The sequence below is a fragment of the Lithobates pipiens genome, unplaced genomic scaffold, assembly GCF_037356315.1.
Source record: "Lithobates pipiens isolate NorthernLeopardFrog02 unplaced genomic scaffold, aLitPip1_a1.2 Scaffold_13, whole genome shotgun sequence".
In the NCBI taxonomy this organism is placed as follows: domain Eukaryota; kingdom Metazoa; phylum Chordata; class Amphibia; order Anura; family Ranidae; genus Lithobates; species Lithobates pipiens.
Window position 1 is genome coordinate 26,358,640 of NW_027507718.1, and position 26,805 is coordinate 26,385,444.

Sequence of the window (26,805 nt, forward strand, 5' to 3'; positions counted from 1 at the left end):
ACCTGTCACTTAACCAGGTACGACTGATAGCTTTTCTTCATTCTAGGTACCCATAGTAAATTCCTTCTCTTCTTAGCCTTACAGGTCAACCTTTTGTGGTAGTGATGTTACATCTACTTCAGAATGTTATTACAGATCCGGGGTTCCTTAGAGATATGCCAGGACCTCACATGCACCCCTTGAGTAACTTCAGACCAGGCTTTGAACAGTTGAAGCAACTTTACTGAACTTTTTGCAGAACATGCATACTATGTGGTACCGTCTTTTCACTAACTAAACCTATGGTTGGCCCAGATTACCTGCACATGAGAAGTCTCCTTTGAGAAAAGTAAAAAATTGGCAGTGCTCTAGTAGAGAAATCCATGTCCTGGTTTTTTATGATGAATCGACATTCCATAGCAGACCATAGGTCTCAGGGAGTCTTAAGCGTAGGTTCCCCATGCATTTCCCCAAGTGTTCCCCAGAGCCTCTGGAAGTCTCGGAGGCTCTGAAGAACACTTGGAAAAATGCACTGGGATCCAGACCTCGTCCCTTTTATATAACACAAGAGGTAGGCTGGATCCCAGTGAAAGCCCGCAAACAAGCCAGGGTAAAGGTAGCAAAACATTAACCCTTTTCCCCTGATCTGGGCAGCTGGCTGCTAAATAAATAAATACAGGAGGCAACCTGCCTACAAGTTTACGAGAGAACTAATGTGGCTAAACATTTTATTGACATACACAATGCAACCTCTTTAAAGATACATAGTATAGAAGAGATTGTAACTGAATAAGGAGGTGAAGATATACAACTTCTAAGCTGTGCAGGGGGAAGTTTTTTGATTTTTATCCTACAGACAAGGATTATAGCTGGTATGAACTTTAAATGGAATGCTACTTACTACTATGGGGGAGATTACTACCCCCTGAACAACTGCAAATTGCGTAGGTATTGAGGAGGAAATAAAAATACTTTTATTATGCTATATTCAAATGGTGTTTTTTTTCAGGTCTTGTTTAAGTGAGGTTTTTAAGACCGGTTTGTATTTTTAAAGAGCATGCATGGTGCTTCTTTGTATTTAAAGCTTTGTAAATTATTGTAGCAGTCTATATTTAGCAGTTTTTCCATTAGATGGCATGCTGTGAAACTGAGAATATTGCATTTGTTATGTGTGTTACATGTTTGTTATGTGTATTCCCTTTTTTTATTACTACATTTTATTTTTGAATTAATTTTTTAAATTTTTTATGTAGCATACTATACAGCGTGTTCCAATGCAAATGATATATGTTCTAAAAATGTTGTAAAAACTTTTTTTAATTTATTATATATCTATATTTGTGTTTAAATATTCAAGGGGTTAATGATCATATAGGATTAATTCATGTTTCTATATAATGGTGTATGGGTAGTGGCTTTGTCATTCTTTGAGAAAGTGCTGTGCCTAGTGCAAAACATATCAGAATATAACTTGTTCCTGCTGGCTATTGTAATAACGGAAGATTATTTAGCATTTTGGTGTGTGGCATTCTTGGTGCTGATACAATTGATTGTTTTTGGGAAGACATAGGGAACCAGCAACTGAGATGTGATTGTGAAGTGTGGAGCCACATCTCACCTGGAGTGCTCAAGGGATTAAAAAGATTGTCAAAATAGGGGGCAAGGGTGGTGGAAAACCTTTTTGATTTTGGAGTTTTGGTAGAGTTGATGATTCATTTTGTCTATCACAGCCTGTAAGAGAGTGGGGAGTTCAAGACTGTGAAAAGGCATATGAATTAGAGAGTGTTAGAAGGTGCTGGTGATTGATATGATTTGGATAGTATAGATCTGAATTTTTCAACTTTATTGGCCAGATTGTTGGTGATCATATTAGTGATCAAGGGATGTTTAATAGGTTGTGTATCTTTAAGGGGGGGTTTAGACGGATTGTCCAATGTGGGGCACAGCTTATTAGTTATTGCATAAAAGTTCCTTGTGGCCTATGACATTTGTCTTTCAGCCCCATCACTGAGAAGGAGGTTTAGCTCTACTCTAGTTGCAACACCTTGTTTACACAAGGATACAGTAGGGTGGGACTTAAACTGTATTTCAAGTTGTGCAAAATAATATATAAATTATAGTTTCAAACATTTTATTGAAGTATAAGGAGCAATACAATCATGGTCAATACAATAAGCTTAATACAATGAGCTTAATACACTCACAATCAGGTGTATAAACCAGCAGATACAGATATATATTGGAAATAACAGTCGGTGGTTAATAATATCGTTATCATAGGCAATCAATTTTTATCAGTACCATGTAAAGTAAACCAGTTTGGAGCGGCAAATATGGGGTTAGAGGTACTAGTGGGGTGATCTGAATAAGATAAGATAACGGGGTAGAAACGGGACAAATAAGTAACTATGTTGTGCACCTTTCAGCCATCCACCCCGAATGGGAACTCACTGTGGAGGCGAAAGATACACTATTTGTGAACTGTAGGTTTCAGAACAGGATCTCTAATCAATGGTTGGTGGGTTTATGAACCACCCATTACGCAACATTAAAAAGCAAGGAACTAGGGATCAAAGTACACAGAGGTTCAAAGTCATAACAGGCTTCTATTGTGGGAGTTGTAAGGGAAGAGAAGGGGGGGGGGGGGAGGACGTGGGAACTAGAGGGAGTGCATATAGTGGCGGGGGTGACGGAATTACGTTTGTGTGCAGAGTCTCAGGTCAGAGTGAATGAGAGGAGAAGGGGTAGAAGAGGACCGAAAATGAATCCAGCATGCCCATATCTGGTAAAATTTGTCGTGTCTGTCGTGTGATTGGAAGATGAGTCTTTCCATTTCCTCAGTTCTGTTAATTTGTCGATACCAGTCTTCCAGCGTGGGGGCCAATGTCGACTTCCATCGTCTGGGAATACATTGTGTAGCAGCGTTTATCATATGTAGAGCCAGTGAACATTTATAACTGCGGTTAGGTATGGGAGTGTGGTGTAAGAGGTACTGGGCTGGGGAGTATTCTAGTTGATATGTTGTTATTTGTGTGATTTTGTCGTGAACTTTTTCCCAGAATGCTTGAATCATCGGACAGTCCCACCATATATGGAGGAAAGAGCCCACGGTTGAATTACAACGCCAACAGATAGGAGACATGTCAGGGAATATTTTATGGACCTAGTCGGGGGTGCGGTACCATCTAGAACAGAGTTTGTATCTCTTTTCCTGTGTGGAAACATTAAGAGATCCTTTGTGTGTGTGGTTATAGATCGACAGCCAGTCTTTATTCGTCCATGTAGTGCGAAGCTCAGTCTCCCATAGTTGCCGTATGGGGGTGTGTAGTGAACTGTCTGCAGTGAGTAATGTAATCATCTGAGAAATGATATGTGTTTGGGGTTCCACACTATTGCATAGATTTTCAAAGGGGGTAAAGTCCCTACACCAACATGCAAGTGGTCTGGTCGAATGGAAAAAGTGACGAATTTGTAGATACTTAAAAAGTGGTAATTGTAACTCTGGGAATTCAGCTATCATCTCCGAGTAGGAGAGCAGAGTTTTATGTCGGAAAATTTGGTGTGCTCTATAGGTGGGCTGGGGTTGCGATCTTGAGGGATCACTGGGTACAATATCCGGCGGAAAATCTGGGTTGGCAGATAAAGGAGTCATTGGACCGTTTGGAAGATGTAAGCCAAGTGTGTTTGATGTTCGATTAATTGCACGAATCGAGGGTTCAATTAAGGGGTGTGTTTTGCACGTCTCAGGGATACAGGATTGGAGAATCCACGGTAAATTGATCAGAGGGAGGGGAATCATTGATTGCTCTAACTGAACCCATGCTTTGGAGTGATGGTGTAGATGCCAGTCTACTATCCTCTGTAGAAGGTTGGCGTGATAATAAGTGTGAATGTCCGGCACTCCTAGGCCCCCTTTTGTCTTGGGGAGGATGAGTTTCGCCCAGCTTAGGCGTGGGGATCTGTGAGACCACATAAAGTTTCTGCACATCTTTTTGTAGGTGTTGAAAAACGCTTTGGGGAGATCAATAGGTATAGCTTGCAATAGATATAGCAATCTTGGGAGCACATTCATTTTTAAGATGGCAATCCTCCCAAACCATGAAAAGGACGTCCTGTGCCATTTCAGGAGGTCTTCTTTTATGTTCAGGAGCATTGGGCCGAAATTGCAATCATATAAGTGGGAGAGAGCGTTCGGGAGTTTAATACCTAAGTATGTTAATGTATGATGTTCCCATTGGAAAGGATAGTTTCCTTTACATTGTGTTACAAGCCTGTCTGATAGGGTGACCGGTAATGCTTTTGATTTATCGAAGTTGATCTTTAAATTAGATATTGTGCGGAAAGTGTCCAAATCTTGTAAGAGGTTGGGAATGGAGATGATAGGGTTGGAGAGAAAAAGCAAGATATCATCTGCGTACGCAGCGAGTTTGTATGTCTTGTTGTTAACCGATATCCCAACGATGTTTTGGTTTTCTTTGAGCATGTTAAGGAGCGGCTCTAAGGTAAGCACAAAGATGAGCGGAGAGAGAGGGCACCCTTGGCGTGTGCCATTGGTGATAGAGAAGGCGTTCGACAGGTGGCCGTTAACTTTCACCTTCGCTGTGGGAGATGAATACAAGAGTTGTATCATTTGCAACATCCGAGGAGGAATTCCAATATATTGCAAGGTTGAGATCATATAATCCCAAGCCACCCTGTCGAACGCCTTCTCAGCATCTAGGGAAAGGAAGAAGCCTTCTGTGTGAGATGTGGTGAGCCAATGGTGAATGTTTATAGCTTTAATGGTATTATCCCTGGCTTCCCTGCCAGGGACAAAGCCTACTTGGTCGGTGGATATCAGGTCAGGGAGTAGGGGTGATAGGCGATTCGCTAAAATTTTGGCATATATTTTCAAATCAACATTGAGTAAGAAGATAGGGCGGTAATTAGTGACTAAGGAAGGATCTTTACCAGGCTTGGGTATTAACCTGATATGTGCTTCTAAAAGGTCTGAGTTATTTCTATTAGATTGTGGCAGGGCATTAAAGGTCTCGACTAGGTGTGGGGACAATAGATCAGGGAAGGACTTATAATATGCAGCCATAAGTCCGTCTGGGCCCGGGCTTTTGCCCGACTTTAATTGTTTGAGTGTCTCTGTGATCTCCGTTAACGAGATAGGGGTATCCAGCGAGGACGTGTCTAGGGTAGGTAAGGGTGACGGGGCATATTTTGATAGAAAGTCATGTATAATATCAGCCCTAGGCGAGGTATCTGTTATATGGGAGGATTGAGGTAAATTGTATAATGATTGGAAATACTGAACAAATTGCTTTGCTATGGCATCAGGTGCAACAATAGAATTTCCAGAGGAGGTCACAATTTTATGTATGGTGTGTAACATTCTGTTTTTCTTAATAATATATAAATTATATATAATATAAGAGAGATGTATAAGAAATGTTAGCGCCCCTTTCTCTTTTTTATATGCTCTGAGTTGGATAATTACTCTCTAAGGGTATGTGTACAGGGGTATTTTACAGAAGTGGGATGCTGGCTTAAGGAACCACAGGGGTGCCAGAATATACAAGGAACACAAAGGTGCACAGGGGTCCCTAGAAATGCAGGTGCCAGGATACTAGAACAGGGAGAATACCTGTTGCTACTGATGGATACAATTGTATATATAAATTGTCATAATTCTATTTGTGTTTTTAATAGAGCATGGAAGGGTTTAAACCTTTATTACTGCCTGTGTTTACATTGGGGATATTTTTTCTCTTTATTTTCCCTAGGAATAGAAGGTTTTGGAAAATTCTAAAATGTATGGTTGTGATCAAATCAAGAAGTGAGGAGAATCTTCCAAAGAGGACATCTATTCAGGTGACAACTGTCTTAGAAGGGATTTTCCTTTACACTTCTCTCATGGCCAGTTGTGTTCCCAAGACACTGGAGATTCAGATATTCTATTACTGCTTCTTTGCTAGTGATGGTCTTGTGACCTGCCCAGTGAGTACTCATAGTTAGGCTGTACTCCTACACTGGAGCTGCTTAGAGTTTGGCTCTATGTGTTGGTCATTCTTGCAATGCAAGTTTCTGCGCTGTCATTGCTTGAGGACTTTAACCACTTGTTTACTGGCCACTTTCACCCCCTTGCTGCCCAGACCAATTTTCAGCTTTCAGCACTGTCGCTCTTTGAATGACAATTGCGTGGTCATCCAACACTGTGTCCAAACCAAATTTTTTTTTTTTTTAGACAAATAGAGCTTCCTTTTGGTGGTATTTAACCACTTGCCGCCCGCCCTATTACAAATTGACGGCGGCAAAGTGGTTTCATAATCCTAACCGGACGTCATATGACGTGATTAGGATTATGAGCGGCTGCGCGCCCCCGGGGGCGCGCATCGCGGCAATCGTTGTTGCGGGGTGTCAGTCTGACACCCGGCAACTACGATCTCGGTAAAGAGTCTCCGACGGAGACTCTTTACCATGTGATCAGCAGTGTCCAATCACGGCTGATCACAGTGTAAATGGGAAGAGCCGGTGATCGGCTTTCCCTCACTCGCGTCTGTCAGACGCGAGTAGAGGAGAGCCGATCGGCTGCTCCTCTGACAGGGGGGGTCTGTGCTGATCGATTATCAGCACAGCCCCCCCGAGGATGCCCACACTGGACCACCAGGGACACCACTAGACCACCAGGGAAAAGGTAATAAAATCCATAATCCTCCCTAGACCACCAGGGATGCCAGTCAGCACAATGGGTGCCAATCAGTGCCCATAATGGATGCCAATCAGTGCCCACAATGGGCATCACTGATTGGCATGCATTATTGTTTGGCACTGATTGGCATCCATTACTATAACACCGATGCCGCCTATGAGTGCCCACCTGTGCCGCCTGAGTGCCCACCTGTGCCACCTGAGTGCCCACCTGTGCCGCCTATGAGTGCCCACCTGTGCCGCCTATCCATGCCCACCTGTGCCGCCTATCTATGCCCACCTGTGCCGCCTATCCATGCCCACCTGTGCCGCCTATCCATGCCCATCCGTGCCGCCCATCCGTGCCAGCTATCAGTGCCAATTTGTGCCACCTATCAGTGTCCGTCCGTGTCGCCCATCCGTGTCGCCCATCCGTGTCGCCCATCAGTGCCGCCTATCAGTGCCACTTCATTGGTGCCACATTGGTGCCCATCAGTGCCACCTTATCAGTGCCCATCAGTGTAGCCCCATCAGTGCCCATCAGTGAAGGAGAAAACGTACTTATTTACAAAGTTTTGAAACTGAAACAAAAAAAAACATTTTTTTTTTCAAAATTTTCGGTATTTTTTTATTTGTAGCGCAACAAATAAAAACCGTAGAGGTGATCAAATACCACCAAAAGAAAACTCTATTTGTGGGAAAAAAATGATAAAAATTTCATTTGGGTACAGTATAGCATGACCGCGCAATTGTCATTCAAACTGCGACAGCGCTGAAAGCTCAAAATTGGTCTGGGCAGGAAGGTGTTTAAGTGCCCTGTATTGAAGTGGTTAATAAACACAGTTTTTTTCAAAACAAATGAAAAAAGACCAAACATTTTGTTATAACATTTTATAGTAATTTTCTTCTTCACTGATGTGCGCTGACGTGGCTGCACTGATATGCTGCACTGATGGGCATTAATAAGGCAGCACTAATGGGCACTGATGAGGCAGCACTAATGAGCACTGATAGGCAGCACTGATGGGCACTGATAGGCAGCTATGATATGCGGCACTGACAGGCATCACTGATAGACAGCACTGATTGGCTCTAAGAGGCATCACTGATGGACACTGATGGGCAGCACTGGTGGCACAGATTGGCAGCACTGGTGGGCACAGAATTGTGGGCACTGTTGGGGCTGCTCTATTAATCAGGACACCAATGATCAGTGCCCTGATTGTCAGTGCAGATGTCCCCTGTGTGGATTTGCCGGCTTTCAGCTCTCCTCATGTGCTGTCAGCATGAGGGAGGATTGCGGATAACTGGCAAATCACGTTTATATTGCGATCAGCTGTGAAGGGACACAGCTGGCCACGTCGTAAAGAGCCACTGTTATTGGACAAAGGATGCAGCGATAACTGCTGATGTGCCCGGCGCAGTGCGGCTGCACTGTAGCCGTTATTCGACTATAGCAGTCACAATCTAAGACTAACCTTTCTGCCCTGTAAAGCAAAAATCGGTATACATACCTTTTCTGAAGCAGCTCCTGTCTAGTCCCACACTGAGCTGTCAGCGGTGGCTTCTCTTTGTAGGCAGGTGCAGAAGAGGCTGCCAGCAACAGAGGCCAAATAGTAACTCTATGGGTGATGTCACTTCCCAGGCATTTTACCAGCTGTTGTTGGCTGTCTCCTGCACAGAGCTTACGCCACTGAAGACTAGACTGGAGCGAATTCAGAAAAGGTTTTTATAGCGATTTTTGATTTACAGGGCTAGATAGGTTAGTCTTAAGCCTAGTACACATGATCAACATACTGCATTGTACAAAAGATATCACTTTCAAAGCGATCGTACGATAATCTGATCGTTAGTACACATACTTTAATAACCTATTAGTTTTCGATATGGAGACTAGCATGCAAAAAAAAAACATTTGTGAGGCTTTCGATTGTGGCTGCAAGCAGATTTTGAGATTTTCATTTTAGGCTGAACCTTCACTTTAACCAATGTGGATTTAAGTGTAATTTGGAGAAATTCATACAATGAGATTCTAAGATCCCAGTTCTGATCCTTGTCTAAATATTGTTCTCTTCTGAAACAAGATATTTCCATTACTCATTTTAACTTTATTTATATTGCACAAGATCACTTTTGTGACTATATTTTATTTTATGGACTATTCTATTTACAAGTAACTTATTTAATTAAAGATTATAGTTTAAAAACAACTGCCAGATTATGTATTCTAATCATTTTTTTTATGATATACCGTAGTAAATATTTTAATTAGTAACGTGTATTAACATTTTATAGCCCATTACAGCAAATGTCATTGTTGTTTGCAATTCAGATGCACTGTAATGTTCATTGCACATTCAGACCTAGGGGAGAAAAACAAGAAATGCTTACAATGCTGTAAATAAGCAGCTTCAGACACTCTGCAAACAGAGAGCTGTACAGTTGTAAAATATGCTGAATATATCCCTAAAATGGTCATTTTAGGTTAATTGTAAAATAAAAACCCTGTGGCAGTTCAACGGACAGAAATAATAAATATATTTAAATAAATATATGCATAAAGACGCTTTTTATGTGTAGACACCAGTCATGCTTTCAATTTGCATTATAATAATAAGACACAATTTATGAGACTACAGTGTATTTGTTTTATTTGCATAGCAATTTTAATAATTATTTCAACTCTGATGTTTGGGGATAAAGCAAAAAGCAAAAAGATCAATTGTCTGTATTTCTTTTAGTACACTAGTCAGCATTCTTAAGTGATGCAATCAATTTGAACCAGAAGTGTTTGACAAGATCAGACACTTGAGATTAGTCTACTAGAGTCTACAACTTGTATTCTGTAGGCCTGTTCCTTGAATTTTACATGTATAAACCACAAAACATAGTGGGCTCCATTCACAGAATAAACTCGTATGAGCTATTTAGGTGCCAGGACACATTTTGCCTGAATATGCCATGCAATCCTAAAACTGTCAATTCACCAGACCACTTTTTTGGTATTTACAAAGAAATGCTGAAAACGCTGGGAAAATCCTGCATGAAAAGGCATTAAAATCTATTCACAGAAGGAAATAAATAATTAAAAGCATGCAGAAATTAATTAGTGTTATTTGTGGAATGTGTACTGAATGTAACAAAAACAATTGCGGGCAATAAAAAATTTGCAAATAATGGCGTTCCCCCCAAGTCCGTACTTTTAGGGCTGGTATGGATCTTGAAGGGAACACCCACACCAAAAACCTCACTTTTTCCAGACTCCCATATCTTCACAGTAAAAATAAAACTTAGACAAAAACAGGTTAGGCCCTTTCTTTTCTTCATGATATAAACCGTCCTTCCTTTGGCCAATTTTACAATGCTAATCATCTGCAGTCTCCTTACTCTTGTAGTAAGAGCTTGTTCACATCAGCTGCTCTCAGGTGTGTTATTTAAATGCATCCTAAAAGCATGCACAGTAAAATCATCCTAGTTCACACTACAGTATCCAATTCCAGTGCTTTAAAAAAAAAAGTATAGCAGCAAGCATTTGTGTGTGTAAACACATTTTGATGCACTGTAATACGCATAAACATAATTTTTTTTATTTAAAAAAAAGGGGAAAAAATGTACAGGAATGCATTAAAACTGCATTACAAATGTACTACAAATGTACTACAAATGAAGTAAAAATGCAATAAAATATATTTTTTTATATTATCATGCATATGGAAATGCACATTGAACGCAGGGATTGTGGTGTGAACCAGCTCTAAAACACCTGCCTATGTCCTGCCCCTCTAGTGATTTTCAGCCTAGTCTAGCTCATTAAAATTCTCCTACCACAAGTTTTTTAAACTGCTTTATCATCTGTTGTTTCCTAATTCTTTTAGTAAAACAACTACATGTGTCCTTTCCCTCCATCAGTGTGTAGCATGACCACATACGGGACTGCTTGGATTTACCTGCTCTTTTGCACTGCAATGACCTGATGAACATTCCAACACACCTGACACTCTGGGTTCAGACATCTTTGCACCGCCTTAAAGCAATAAGTCAGACAACTCTGTGTGTTTATTCTGAAAATGTTTACTAGGACAGTTCAAAGAAGATGTTGTCCCAGTGAAACCATGAGAAAATGATTTGTAAAGGTGGGTGAATGGCCTCTCACCAATGACCAGGCCAATTCAATGCCCTGCAGACAGTAGCTCCTGTAGCTACATGCATGCAGCAGATCCGCCCTGTCGATCTTCCGTAGTGCACACAGCAAGCAGGAGACAGAAAACAGAAAACTAAACACACAATATTGCTCAGCAAGGCAGGCTTGGAAAACCCAGTGTTAAATAGTGGATTCTATTGAGGCTAGGGTGGAGCCACTCTGAGGGAAGATTACTTAACCATGCAGGCGTGAGAGTGCAGGCCCTAAGGCTGATACACAGACCAGGTAAGAGACAGACAGGGCATGAAAGTATTACTGCAGACTCATGACAGTGGCCCATCCAGTAGTGTCAGGAGGTGGATCAAGGTCATCCTTTACCAAAGGTTCAATAAAGGAGGCAAGTGCTTGACTGGAACGTTGAGCAGTAGGTATACCTTTGTCAGAATTTTTTCCAAGTGCATCATATGTCAGTCTTTTTACAGGGCATATCCTCTGTCTCAACCTGGAGCAGATATTTCCAGTGGCTCTGGTTCCTGTTCCCCAGAAACTGCATCCAGATTCAGGTTCAAGTTCTACTTCAGGCTCTGGTTCTGGTTAAGCGACCGTCTCTCTCTCTTTGCGAGGTTAATAGGATGAATTGGAAAATCCATTACACTTGGCACTTCACTGGGTTCCATCTGGACCTTTTCATCTCCCTTCGGTGAGTGTGGATCTAATGTTTCAATTTCAGGCAAAGGGAGACATGTCCTCCTCCTAAAGGGTGTTGACGGTCTTCTTCCTCAGTACCAGAGACAACGGAATCATCTTCCAAAGGAGTAACGACAACCAATCAAGGATTAATTATTCTTCTCCACTCTCCTCCTCAGGGAGTGTGGGTGGGCAAGTTTTCTGGGCCCTAGGCCTCAGTGTCTGGGACTGATAAGTCTCTAAGCAAGAGGGTAAGGGTAATCGAACAGCCTCTGATATGGACAGAAAATGGTTTCAATGCCAAGTCTTGAGAGGGTCAGTCTTCCCTTCAGGCTGAATCTGGTACACAGGGAGCCCAGGTAGTCATTTACAGACAATGTAGGGTTGGGAATGTCATCAATCAGCCAGCTTATGCTTCCCTGGCACCCCTAGATTGTGCAACAACACTCAATCTCCAGGTTGTAAATCCTGAACCCTCACTCTGAGATCTAAGTTTTTCCTGTTAATTGTTCTCTGATGGTAGAGGCCTCCTTGGCTTTCTCATAAGCCACTTTTAGATTCCTTTCCGAAGTCTGTCAATGCACCACATATAACAGGCTTGGGAGGTGTGATCTATTGATGTTCCAAAAGCCAGATCCACAGGTAGATGATCTTCTCTCCCGAACATTAACCTGTAGGGGGGTATCTAGTAGACATCTGCAGAGTGAAATATTTCATTTCGGAGTTTCGTTTTCGTCCAAAAAATAAATGTATTTAGTTACTCCCGAAATTAGTTTTTATTTATTTTGTTTTGCGTTCAAAAATTGCATTCGTCCAAAAATCCACATGAGTTACGGTCGAATCTGTCTTTGAAGGCTTATGGTGTCTGTCGAATGTATAAAGAAGATTAGACGGAGCTGCTAAACTCTATATAGCCTATAGGCGGAGCATTTGACTCCGGAACTGTATGATTGCAGCATCGTACAGTTTCGATGCCCCGTCTAATATTATCATAAACGTGTGTGTTTTTCGTTGCTTTGTCGAATCTCCATCGTTCTTGTTGAATGAATGGTCTAAGTCTCACAGTGTCAGGTCTCAGATAGTGAGTGACTGATAATAACGAATATGGCGGCAACCCATTGTGAGAGCGACATGGAGGCATTGGAGGATGTTCCTGGGCCATCTACAAATGTTTCTGTATATATATATATTATATACTCGTTCAAACAGAAACTGGTGGACTGGTGATAGCGATCACTGATCAGACAGGTAACAAGATTCTATAATAATAAATCCCCTCCACAACAAAGGCAGCCTCTGAGCCCTTGTACACACGGTCGGAGAATCTGTCGGAATGAGTCTTATCGGACCGTGTCATCAGATAATCCGACTGTGTGTGGTATGCATCGGACTGATTCCGTCTGAATCTCCGTCTGACCCAATTTTCCAACATGTTGGAAAGATTTCCCGACCAACTGGGCCGGACGGACCTAATCCGATCATGTGTAGAGCATTTTCATCGGACCAAGTGCCACGCATGCTCAGATCAAATTCCTACATCAAAGCTATTGGCTACTAGCCTGAATGTAGTCCCATCGTAACGAAATTACGTCATCACGTTCTGAAAGATCGGATTTTTCGCCAACTTGGCCCGACCATGTGTATGCAACAGTTTCGGACACAATCCGTCGGACTAAATCCGACGGGCAAAATCCAACGGATTTGGTTGGCAAAATCTCCAACCGTGTGTACGTGGGCTTAGGCTATCACAACAACACTAGCAGCAACACTAGTATCACATATCACACAGTATAAGGTTCTCACACTAACACAATAGCAGCAGATTAGTAGGAAAAAGCTAAGTTGAACTGTAGCTTGCTTCACTATTGTTCTGCTGCTGTGCTTATGCTTAATAATAAATTGGGTTCTCTGACAAGTGACAATTCAAACAGACCAGCTAAGACTGACTGTCTTTTTGAAACTATTCAATGTCTGTGTCTCTCTCTGCTAGCAATCGTAAGTGAAAGTAAGTTGGCTGTACGTGTGTACTTAGTTCTAGCTATTTTACTGCTCCACCTCTTTGGTTACAATCAGCCAATAACATTCATCATCATCATTATTTTTATTTTACTTCCCCCACCCAATTCTAGAATCTTTTCTCTCCATCAAATCTTTTCTCTCTATGTCGAATATTTTCTCTCTGTCTAATCTTTTCTCTATATAATCTTGGACTAATAGGTAAAGTTAGGCACATCGACTACAGGTTCAATAGACACAGATTGTTATTGTCAGAGTCACATCGAATCTCCTATTCTATATCGAACTGTTGTAACAACAAAAACGAAAATAAAGCATTTATTTATATCGGATCTTTTGTTTTTCAGATTCTGTGCTTCGTATTGTTTGTCAAAACGAAAAGAAAATACCTGAAATTCGGAAGAAAATGCATTCGTACGAAAATGAATGCACATGTCTAGTATCTAGTATAATCATTTGAGGTGCTATTATAAGCATGAATAACTGCAGCGATATGATCCGCCCAATGATGCTTCTTCTCTAATGGGAGAGTCCCCAACATGTTCAGGAGGGTACAGTTGAAACGCTCAGGTTGTGGATCCCCTTGAGGATGGTAAGGAGTAGTTCTAGATTTCTTTATGCCTCATGCCGCGTACACGCGACCAGACTTTTCGACGGACTTGGTCTTGGCGGACAATCCGATGGACTTTGCAGCTGAGGTCCGCTGGACTTTCAAACGAACAGACTTGGCCCCACACGATCACTCCAAAAGTCTGATGGATTTGAACGTGATGATGTTGAATAAGGAAGTTCATAGCCAGTAGCCAATAGCTGCCCTAGCTTCAGTTTTAGCCTGTCAAGCTAGCACACAGACGAACGGATTGTCCGCTAAAAGCCGAGTCCAGCGGAAAAATTTGAAGCCAGTCTTATTTCTAGGTCCGCCGGACTTTTGGGAAGAAAAAGTCCGCTGGAGACCACACACAATTGAATTGTCCAACGGACTCTGGTCCACCAGAAAGTCTGATTGTGTGTACGCGGCATAAGAGTTCACATAATCTTTTGATCAGCTTGCTCTCAAAGTCCCAACCTTGATCCGAATACAGGCAACCCGTAATGAATGAAGACATTCTCCACTAGAGTCTTTGCCACAGTACTAGCTTGTTGATCCCTAGTGGGAAAAGCTTTAGTATGGTGGGTGAAAAGATTTGTCACAACCAGGACTGCTTCGTCCACTCAGGTCAAGTTCCAGACACAAGAAATCAATGCACACCAACTCCATGGGTCCCTGACTTTGAAGATATGGTCCATTAGGGCTGCCCTGCCTGGTAAGGTCTTTCTCGGAATGCAAGAGCAACGGTAGCTTTCCACCTCCATTCTCATGAACAGCCAGTAGAACCGATCCCTGTCCCTGACCAGCTTGAAGGTTCTATCTGGGTCTAAGTGACCATGATCATCATGAAGAGTGGTCAACACAGTTAGATGATGTTTCTCTGGGAGGATCAGTTGACTCAAACTTTCTGCTTCCTCAGAAAGACCTATTCGATATATGACCCTATCTTCCAACTTAATTTGTTACCACTCTCTATGGATTATTTTGGCACCCTCGATGAAGCTATTTACCAGTATCGTCTTGGGATAGCGATTTCCGTATCAGACTCCCCAATGGATCTTCCCGTCTCATATCCTCTTTTGTCAGCTGAGGCAATTCTTAGCTGCGGAATTGGGTCAAATCACAATAATACTTTGGTACTCCCGTGGGGTGACTCCACCGGCTTCAGCCCCTAGTGCTCCTCTGTGTTTGTACTCTACCTCTTGACACATGGCCTCTACTTCTTTGAGAGGTAAATGTACCCAACTCTTCTGTCCAGCCTTGATAGAGTGAGGTCTTCAGGAAAGAGCGTCAGCACCTGTTTCCTAAACCCGGTCGGTATTTCAAGCTGAACTGAAACTCAGACCAAGCTGCCAGCCACCGATGCACAGTGGCGTCCAAGTTTGCAGTGGACAGTAGGTAAGTCAATGGGTTGTTGTGAGTATTCACAGCAAAGGTAGCCCTGTACAGAAAGTCATGTAGCTTATCTACCACAAGCCCACTTGAGGGCCAAGAACTCCAATTTACATACAGGATAGTTCTTCTCAGGGGGGGTGAGGCTGCAACTCACATAGGCCATTGGACAGAGTTTCCCCTCTGACTCTTGGTACAATACCCCTCCAAGGGCATCTCTGCTGGCATCCACATGTAATTCATACAATTTCAATATATCAGCATAGGCCAACACCGGTGCTTCAAACAGGCTCTTCTTCAGCCATTTGCTGTCCATTGTTCCTGGATAGACTCATGGGGCTTCCTGGGGCCTCCCCTCTGGGTTTTCTGCTGGTCTTCCTACATTCGCTTCTGTAACAGTTCATTCAACGGCCGGGCAATCTGTGAAAAGTTCTTCACAAATCTTTGATAGTATGGACAGAAACCCAAGAATGACCTTAACTCTGTGATGGTATTAAGGCGAGGCCAGGAAGTGACAGCCTCCAACTTTTGAGGGTCAGTTGCTATTCCCTCGGCCGGCACCACATGCCCTAGGTACGTGACTGAGGTCTGGTAAAACTGGCACTTCTCTAAAGACAGCTCCAACCCCTTGGCGTGTAGTCGCTGGAAAACTTTCTCCAACCAAGCTTCATGCTCCTCCAACGTTTTGTCGAACACAATGACATAATCGAGATAAACTAACACTGCTACCAAGTTCATATCACCCGCAGTGTTCTCCATCAGTCTTTGGAAAGTAGCAGGGGCCCCTTGTTAATCCCTGTGGCATTTGGTCAAACTCCAAAAACTCAAGAAGGCTGATAAAGGCTGTTTTTTCTCAGTCATCTGGATGCATGGGTATCCGGTAATATCCACTCTTCAAATCCAGTAAATTGAACCATTTGGCCCCTGATTTGCATTGTAGGGATTCTTCTATGCGAGGGGTTGTGTACTGATCTGGGATAGTTCTTCGGTCCAAGGCTCGCTAGTCGACGCACACCTGAAGAGACTCATTCTTCTTCCTTACTACCATGATCGAGAAGGCATAGGGGCTGATCTCTTCAATTCAGCCAGCTGTTCTCGAAGATCCTCTAGATCACACAAGGGGATTTGCTTGGCCCTTTCTTGAAAAGGCTTATCTTTAGTCAGTCAAATTTGATGTTAAGCACCACTGGCACACCCCAACAATAAAGTCATTCTCGGAGAACATTTTCTCCCATTGAGCTATCTGAGCTTTGATCCTCTCTTCCCAGGCAGAGGGTAGATTTGGGCAGTGGTTCTTCTTCCATATCCCTTCTGAACTACCTCATCTCCCATCACTGGGGTGGCAACACTCACATTCCCGATCACCATCTAAGGCTTTAAGCTGATTGAGCGACTAGTGATGTTCCTCACGCTGACAGTAATAATTCATCCCCCGTTTTTCAGTAAGGCTCAAGTGGGTACGATCTCCAGGACCAATTCTATTTCAGCCTCCTCCTCTGCTGGATCAGCTTCCACCACCACATAAGGGCCTGTCTGATTCCATGACAGCTTGACCGTGGCTTTCAGACAGGCCCTCTTCCCAGGCTGCAACACCTTCTCATGGGTATCGCCATCGGCTCCTTCACCAGGTGCCTTCTTCTCTTGTAATACTCACTGGAATGCCTGCCTCAGTCTAGGATGAATCTTCTCTACTGGATCGCCCTCCAAGGCCAGAGGCGTGAGTAGTCTCCTCACAAGTTTGGTGTTGATGCCTATCAATAAGCAATTTTGGGCCTGCCCCAGGAGGTCAGGGACAGATGACAGCCAACATATCGAAAGTCTCTGGTTTTCCTGCCATGGCAGGATCGAATGTCACCTGAGCCTGTGTATAGATGCCCTCTACTTGTACCAAGACTATGGGGGAGGACCCCACTAAGTTCTTTGGTAAGTTTCTCACAGATGGCTTTATAGTTTGTGCCCTAAAAAAGATTGAACGATAACACCCCAATACAGGGTCAGAGGGCGCTGATCACCCCTAGTATATTGAAAAACAAAAAAAGAAACATATCCCCAAGTGGGGCTTTTTACCAGCGTGTATTACCTGAAAAAACTGATATATGTATGAATGTGAATAAATGATCACATATGGCAAATAATTAATAACAAATTTTTTATTAGTAAAAAAAGGGGACGGGTGACATAGTGGTCAAGAACTGAGCTCAACTATGTAGATAAAAATATAACAAGTTGTATATGTGAACAAAGATACAATCATCACATAGACATAATTAATAAAAATACAAAAAATAAGTAATATATAGACCCTTTACGCGTTTCGACCCACTCGGGGGTCTTCTTCAGAAGGATTTTTTGTCTATATATAAAAAAAGGAAGGAAAAAAGAGGCATAAATAAACATTCATGCATGATGCACTGTACTAGACTAGACAACCTCTGCTGTAGGCAGAATATACATCAAACTATGCACAATTGCACATTTAACAGCCAAATAGTATATATTATATGATAAATACCTAAATTGTTCACATATGGAGTCCTCTTTGGAACACAGAACTGAAGTCCGCTACTTCTCTCATATCCCTCACAGATGCATCACACTTGTGTGGTTGGAAGAAAGCCGCTAGCTTCGCCCAAAAGGGGGAAGTAAGGGAACTAGGTCCGAGGGGTAAGTGACTTACAGGGGGTCACGTCCCTATTACACCCTCCAATAGGAAACAGTGGAGGAGAATATAGGTATAGACGGTCACAGGTGAAAAAGAGGGACAACCTACAATAAAAAATATAAGAGAGTAAAAATATATCGATATGTAAAAAAACCCCCTGTATGGGGACTATTGCCTCCTATGTGAGGGGATAGAGAACATACCCATATATAGTATTCAAAATACATGGGTATGAAAAAATACCCTATTGAATAACATAGGGTGTTATGCCACGTATAAAGTGCTATATCGAATTGGAAAGGTGTTAAAAAACAAGAGGTTGAAAATACCCACAAGGGGTCAAAAGGACCCAAAATCAAGAATCAACAGCAAAAGGTACCAGTGAAGAAAGGGAAAAAGTGAAAAAGTGAAAAATTAAAATTAAATCAAACATGTGTCAAAAAAAGGGGCATGCCACAACAAATTAGTGATGAGGAAAAAGAAAAAAGAAAAAAGAAGAAAGGGAAAAAAAAGGAAAAAGAGAGAAAGAAAAAAGGAAAAATATCTAAAAAAAACAAATATAAAGGTGAGATAGTGGTAGGAAGTGCACCAGTGCTACAGAGGCTATTGTGTCATAACTTAACACCGGTGATACTAAGGTAAAAATATATATATATACCTGTATATGGTTTCAGGTGGGTGCACATAAAGTGCGGGGCCCAATGAGGGCAATATAATGGTAAAAGTGAAGGAGTATAAAAAAAACAAGCAATAAGCTTTGCAGTAAAGCCCCTCACAATCCCATGTAATCGTGGGGCAAGAGGGGTTTCATATCTGCAAGTGAAAGATAATATCATGATTATTATGCTCCTATAAGCAAAATTGAATGTGAAGTAATGCAGTGTAGTGGTGAAGTATTAGGAATTAAATAGTGCAGTAACTTACCCTGACACGTGGAGAGAGTGCAAGTGCTGGCTATTGGTAATTTTTCACTTTTTCACTTTTTCCCTTTCTTCACTGGTACCTTTTGCTGTTGATTCTTGATTTTGGGTCCTTTTGACCCCTTGTGGGTATTTTCAACCTCTTGTTTTTTAACACCTTTCCAATTCGATATAGCACTTTATACGTGGCATAACACCCTATGTTATTCAATAGGGTATTTTTTCATACCCATGTATTTTGAATACTATATATGGGTATGTTCTCTATCCCCTCACATAGGAGGCAATAGTCCCCATACAGGGGGTTTTTTTACATATCGATATATTTTTACTCTCTTATATTTTTTATTGTAGGTTGTCCCTCTTTTTCACCTGTGACCGTCTATACCTATATTCTCCTCCACTGTTTCCTATTGGAGGGTGTAATAGGGACGTGACCCCCTGTAAGTCACTTACCCCTCGGACCTAGTTCCCTTACTTCCCCCTTTTGGGCGAAGCTAGCGGCTTTCTTCCAACCACACAAGTGTGATGCATCTGTGAGGGATATGAGAGAAGTAGCGGACTTCAGTTCTGTGTTCCAAAGAGGACTCCATATGTGAACAATTTAGGTATTTATCATATAATATATACTATTTGGCTGTTAAATGTGCAATTGTGCATAGTTTGATGTATATTCTGCCTACAGCAGAGGTTGTCTAGTCTAGTACAGTGCATCATGCATGAATGTTTATTTATGCCTCTTTTTTCCTTCCTTTTTTTATATATAGACAAAAAATCCTTCTGAAGAAGACCCCCGAGTGGGTCGAAACGCGTAAAGGGTCTATATATTACTTATTTTTTGTATTTTTATTAATTATGTCTATGTGATGATTGTATCTTTGTTCACATATACAACTTGTTATATTTTTATCTACATAGTTGAGCTCAGTTCTTGACCACTATGTCACCCGTCCCCTTTTTTTACTAATAAAAAATTTGTTATTAATTATTTGCCATATGTGATCATTTATTCACATTCATACATATATCAGTTTTTTCAGGTAATACACGCTGGTAAAAAGCCCCACTTGGGGATATGTTTCTTTTTTTGTTTTTCAATATACTAGGGGTGATCAGCGCCCTCTGACCCTGTATTGGGGTGTTATCGTTCAATCTTTTTTTGTTCTCAAAATTTGGGTGGTTAAACACCCTTCCCCATTCGGTAACATATGAGGTCCGGGACATGAGCTCTACTTGATTTGATACCATTGTATTTGGCATTATCTTTTGTGGATTGTTTTTTATACTTTGTTGTTAAATATGAATAGCTTTCAAGGTGATGATTGGAATAATTTAATGTCCAGCTATGAAACTGAGTTTGAAAATGGGGATCGAGCAGAGACGGAAATCTCTACTCTTTTCTCTAAACTTACTAAAGTGCTAGAAAAGAAGTCGGCACTTTTCTGGCACATCAAATCATTTGAGAGATACATTGAAAACAACATTAACCCTCTAGGACTTCGGGTCCAGATCTTTCCAAATATGGATCACATTGGCAATGAATGTAGGATGGAATGGGAAGAAAACCTAAAAACATGTTCCCAACAAATGATGGTTATTCTCATCAAGGAGTACAATAGACAAGTAGTAGTCCTTGATGGTGAGATTAACTGTTTGGAAATTGCCCTTAAACCCTTTTTGCACAGTGCGCGTTTTTCGGATCTGCGGACCAAACTCGATGAGGGCCTGCAGACCTTCAACCGTGATATTCTGCGCAAAAAGGAAATTAAGTTTTGGAGGGATAAATCGATCTTCTCTGAAGGCCGGGCTTATAAATGGAATATGAGCACATCCTTTTCAAAAGGTAACACAACTAAATACGCTCACAACAAGGTAATAGATGCGCCGCAATCCAATAGTGCATCCACCGGCCACTCCAAATCTACCACACTAAACAAAGGGCGAAGGAAACCTAAGAGAAATCATAATAGAGACTCACCCGATCAAGATAGGAAAAAACGTAATATCGGGGAGACTCAAGTAAAACCTGATAACAAACAGGCTCTAACACTGAATTCCAGTGGAATTAAGTCTACTAATGAACTTCCCAATGAGCACAATAGATCAGGGATCCAGGATGCCACGAATATATTACAATCGAGGGGGGACACAAATGTTATGGAACAGATTTCAGAGACTAAATCTAATACTTTAAATGCCATACGGGGGCCCCCCCCTCCCCCAAACAACAGGGGACTGGGCAACCTGGATACATTTGTCACCAGAATTCCATTGAATCCATGAGTGTAATCAATCTGTCATCTCACACTATGACTCCAATAGAAGCAAATGTACTCTCACGAGGTCTCACGTTTTGTCCACAGGAAGAATTTGATATTTTTGAGGTGACAACCGACATCCAACTCTTCGCACGTAGGCTCCTCCTTCAGAGCCTGCATGCGAAGGAGATTGTCGATGATGAGGAGCATGAAACACCCAAATTAGGCATGAGAGAACTTAGAGCCTTACGTGACTTAACATTACTATATGAGGAAAATAACACCTTGGATTTAATCGATATGGTCGATTTGGAATCCCTCTTAGAAAATACTACTGATGTAGGGAAGCACCATTCAAACCTAAAAAAACCCTCAGGTTCCTTTCCCCCTTTGAGTTTAAACCCATGTATCGAGATCTTCGTCAAACAAGTGTTGAGGGACATCTCCAAACTCCGCCGTAAGCAAACTCACCCTGAGAATTTGACTAGTGAAGAGTACAAAGCCATTCAATCATTAGGGAACAATGTGAACATTACCATCAAACCCTCCGATAAGGGGGGAAATGTGGTATTAATGGATAATGCTGATTATGTCAGCATGTGCCAGGACATACTAGACAATGCTGATTGGTATCAAACTATCCCTACCAGGGTAATATCAACCTATCATCAAGAATTTTATGAATTGATAGATAAAGCATTGCAAGTAGGCAGTATCACCCAGGATCAACATCTTTTCATTAACACTAAGTTTCCCAAAGAAGCCACCTTCTACTGTCTCCCTAAAATTCACAAAAATCCACTTCATCCGCCTGGCAGACCCATAATCTCAGGGAGAGGGGGGTTAACTGAAAACCTCAGCAAATTAATTGACTCTTTTTTGCAACCCCTGGTTATGGAGATGCCGTCATTTGTCAAGGATACCATACATCTATTGCAAATCCTCGACAATGTAACGCTATCAAGCAATGCTTGGCTGGTAGCAATTGATGTGGAAGCCCTCTATAGCTCGATACCCCATACTAAGGGGATTGCAGCTATACGGAAAATCCTACAACTAAAGGAACTGTATGACCAGAGCCTGAGTGATTTCATCACTCAGGGACTGGAATACATTTTACATCATAATTATTTTGCATTTAACAACTCCCACTACCTCCAGGTGCAGGGCGTGGCCATGGGCACATGTTGTGCCCCGGCCTACGCCAATCTGTACCTGGGGGAGTGGGAGGAATCCCTCCTATGTGGCGGGAGACTCGTCGATTTTGCGCGCCACATTCGTTTGTGGCGACGCTATATCGATGACATTTTCGTCATATGGGAGGGTACGGAGGAGCTCTTACTTGAATTTGTATCTCTCATTAATGTAAATGATTACAACCTAAAATTTACCATATCATACAATCGTGATCTGATCACCTTTTTGGATATCAAAATTGGACGTTCTCCTACCAACTCAATCTCCACCACCTTGTATCGTAAAAATACCGCAGGGAATACTATACTCCATGCAGATAGTTTCCATCCAACATTTTTGAAAAAGTCTATACCTTATGGTCAATACCTGCGGTTACGCAGGAATTGCTCTGATGATGCTCTTTTCAGGACTGAAGCCGCTCAACTACAGACAAGACTCCTAGCCCGCGGCTATAGTCGATCATGTCTACGTAAGGCATATAATCGGTCACTAGTACAATCTCGCAGTGACCTTTTACATCCGAAGGCATCAAAGAATGGCCCCGACACATGTACGGCCAGGGTCATCCTTCGCTTCTCTAGACAGCATGCCCCGATTCGCCACATTATTCAGAAACACTGGCCTATATTGAGGGACGATCAAAAAATTGGGAAATTAGTTTCTAGACATCCTTCAATCACTTACAGACGTGCCACCTCTTTGCGCGATAAACTGGTACAAAGCGAATATAGAGACGAAGCAAAGAGAGCAGGGCACTGCACAATCTTGGGCTCATTCCCCTGTGGGCATTGCTCTTCTTGTAGGTATATCAAACGAGAAAAAGTCTTCCGTCTTCCGAACGGTCGAATTTTTCGCCCGTCCCATTTTGTCAATTGCCAGACCCGTGGGGTCGTGTACCTCATGCAATGTGAGTGTGGGGCGTATTATGTAGGAAAAACTAAGCTGGAACTACATAGAAGGGTAGCCAAACACGTTTATCACATGGAGATCGGTAACTTCTACGTACCCCTTGGACGCCATGTGGTAACCACACATAACTACAAGATGCCCATAATTTCCTTTGTTGCCTTAGATCGCACACATATCCCGAATCGAGGAGGAGATTGGAACAAGGCCCTTCTCCAACTCGAACAGAGGTGGATCTTTAAATTAAATGCGACCACCTCTCCTGGTTTAAATGAAGCTATATCATTTGCTCCTTTTTTGAAAGGTTTCATTTCAGGCAAAACACAATAAGGTCGGGTTATCTTGCCACATGTCCTCCACATCTCCGTTGCAATATAAACATCTTTCGGCGATGCCTGGGTTTTGGTCTTGGTTATTTGGTCTTTCTGTACCTTTATTGTATGTTCGGGGGTTTTTCTGTTTTTGCCCCTGTAGGCATCTGTATAGTTGATACGCTATAAATGTGTATATGCCTATACACATATAGACATTTTACCAAATAATTTTTTCCATCCTTCGATACCCGACCGTCTCTCTGCTCTGTTTTTGATTTGAGTGATATGTATCTTTTTATGTGTGACATGATAATGGAATAAACCTATCTGTATCATCTTACAATTGATCTGCCATGCTATGTATATTAATCAGTAGATTTTCTTTTCTCTTATGTATACCCGGATTACCTGTGAACTACATGTACTGATTATATTATGTATGAAAAGTTTTTTATTCAATATTGCTTTTGATACGCTGTATGTTATTTAACTGCTTAGATATTGCACAGCTGAAGGTTTGACTGCACTTCCCTTTTTTCCCCACTAGATGGTGCTATCGCTATCACCTGGCCTATACAGCCGACTATAGGGCGGATCCTTGGGGCGTGGCTTCCCGACCAGAAGAGGGGGATAGCATGGGTGCACACATGCTTCCCCCCGATGCGCCCCGGGTTAGGTGCGGGTAGGCGCCACCCGCCATCCCGGGGCAATATATCTGGTCGGCGGCATTCCGGAACGGTACCGGACTCGGCGCCTCGTTGCGCACGCGCGTCATACGCGTGCGACGCGACGTGCCTACGTCACGCCTATGCGACGCTACCGTGCACCTCCCGCCATGTTGGGAAGGTCACTTCCGGAACGCCGAGGGGACCACTTCCGGTCGGCCAATATGGCGACCAAAGGTCACGACGTGACAGGTGAAACATATGAAGGGGGATAATCATACCCAGGGTCATACAAGGTATTTAAATCTCCTTTCTGCAGTATCTTTCTACTTTGCTTACCAATAGCCAGCACTTGCACTCTCTCCACGTGTCAGGGTAAGTTACTGCACTATTTAATTCCTAATACTTCACCACTACACTGCATTACTTCACATTCAATTTTGCTTATAGGAGCATAATAATCATGATATTATCTTTCACTTGCAGATATGAAACCCCTCTTGCCCCACGATTACATGGGATTGTGAGGGGCTTTACTGCAAAGCTTATTGCTTGTTTTTTTTATACTCCTTCACTTTTACCATTATATTGCCCTCATTGGGCCCCGCACTTTATGTGCACCCACCTGAAACCATATACAGGTATATATATATATTTTTACCTTAGTATCACCGGTGTTAAGTTATGACACAATAGCCTCTGTAGCACTGGTGCACTTCCTACCACTATCTCACCTTTATATTTGTTTTTTTTAGATATTTTTCCTTTTTTCTTTCTCTCTTTTTCCTTTTTTTTCCCTTTCTTCTTTTTTCTTTTTTCTTTTTCCTCATCACTAATTTGTTGTGGCATGCCCCTTTTTTTGACACATGTTTGATTTAATTTTAATTTTTCACTTTTTCACTTTTTCCCTTTCTTCACTGGTACCTTTTGCTGTTGATTCTTGATTTTGGGTCCTTTTGACCCCTTGTGGGTATTTTCAACCTCTTGTTTTTTAACACCTTTCCAATTCGATATAGCACTTTATACGTGGCATAACACCCTATGTTATTCAATAGGGTATTTTTTCATACCCATGTATTTTGAATACTATATATGGGTATGTTCTCTATCCCCTCACATAGGAGGCAATAGTCCCCATACAGGGGTTTTTTTTACATATCGATATATTTTTACTCTCTTATATTTTTTATTGTAGGTTGTCCCTCTTTTTCACCTGTGACCGTCTATACCTATATTCTCCTCCACTGTTTCCTATTGGAGGGTGTAATAGGGACGTGACCCCCTGTAAGTCACTTACCCCTCGGACCTAGTTCCCTTACTTCCCCCTTTTGGGCGAAGCTAGCGGCTTTCTTCCAACCACACAAGTGTGATGCATCTGTGAGGGATATGAGAGAAGTAGCAGACTTCAGTTCTGTGTTCCAAAGAGGACTCCATATGTGAACAATTTAGGTATTTATCATATAATATATACTATTTGGCTGTTAAATGTGCAATTGTGCATAGTTTGATGTATATTCTGCCTACAGCAGAGGTTGTCTAGTCTAGTACAGTGCATCATGCATGAATGTTTATTTATGCCTCTTTTTTCCTTCCTTTTTTTATATATAGACAAAAAATCCTTCTGAAGAAGACCCCCGAGTGGGTCGAAACGCGTAAAGGGTCTATATATTACTTATTTTTTGTATTTTTATTAATTATGTCTATGTGATGATTGTATCTTTGTTCACATATACAACTTGTTATATTTTTATCTACATAGTTGAGCTCAGTTCTTGACCACTATGTCACCCGTCCCCTTTTTTTACTAATAAAAAATTTGTTATTAATTATTTGCCATATGTGATCATTTATTCACATTCATACATATATCAGTTTTTTCAGGTAATACACGCTGGTAAAAAGCCCCACTTGGGGATATGTTTCTTTTTTTATAGTTTGTGCCCTAACCAACCTCCTCAGTGACTTGCATCCCCTTTCTTTCTTGTCTCTTTTCTTGGCTTTGGAGTACAGTTTCCCCTCCGAACACTCAACTAGCTCCTTCACTGAGGTCCCCTAATGTTTCCTGCTGGCTTTGGGAAGAGTAGTTTTTGTAATACTCTCAGAACTTCTGTGAGTAATTGAGGGCTGATGTCAAACTTGGGGAATTCAGTTCAGAAGTGTCCAACCTCTCTGTATCCATAATATCTCTTCTCTCGCCCCTGGTACAGTTTTTGTTCACCTTGACAAGCCCCTTGTTCCTGGACCTTCGCTTAGGTCTCCATCACTCGCATCAGAGCATGATACAATTGGGTTTGGGCCTGAAATACCTAAGCCATCAATTCAGTTGGCTCGAGTTCTGCTACTGGCTTATTAGTGTCAGGAAGGGCCAATCCCACCGGTTCAGACTCAGTTGCACTATCTTCGT